Source organism: Eimeria mitis, genomic scaffold (assembly GCF_000499745.2).
Source record: "Eimeria mitis Houghton genomic scaffold, Emh_scaff317, whole genome shotgun sequence".
NCBI lineage: Eukaryota > Apicomplexa > Conoidasida > Eucoccidiorida > Eimeriidae > Eimeria > Eimeria mitis.
The window spans coordinates 5274-5740 of NW_013571511.1; positions in this window are offsets into that span (position 1 = coordinate 5274).

Here is a 467-nt window from a genome sequence, read left to right on the forward strand (position 1 = left end):
TGCAGACAGAGGTGCATGCATACACTTTTCTCTTTATATTTTATTTTTTTTTATTTTTTATTTTTTTTTATTTTTTTTGCTTTTTTATTCTTTTGTATTCTTTTATATTTCTTTATATATTTTATTTTCTTCTTTAATGTTTTTTTATATTTATTTTTCTGTTTTTTTTTATATTTTTATGTTTTTTTTGTACTTACATTTTTATATATGTTTTTATATTCTTTTTCATTGCTACATATTCTTTTTTATTTTTTTATATTTTTTTATATTTTTATATATTTTTTAATATTCTTTTATACTCTTTTATTTTCTTATATATATTTTTTGTATTCTTCTTTATATATTCTTCTTTATATATTCTTATTTTATATATCTTCTATATAATATACAAATATATTAATATATAAATATATATATATATATATATATATATATATATATATATATATATATATATATATATATAT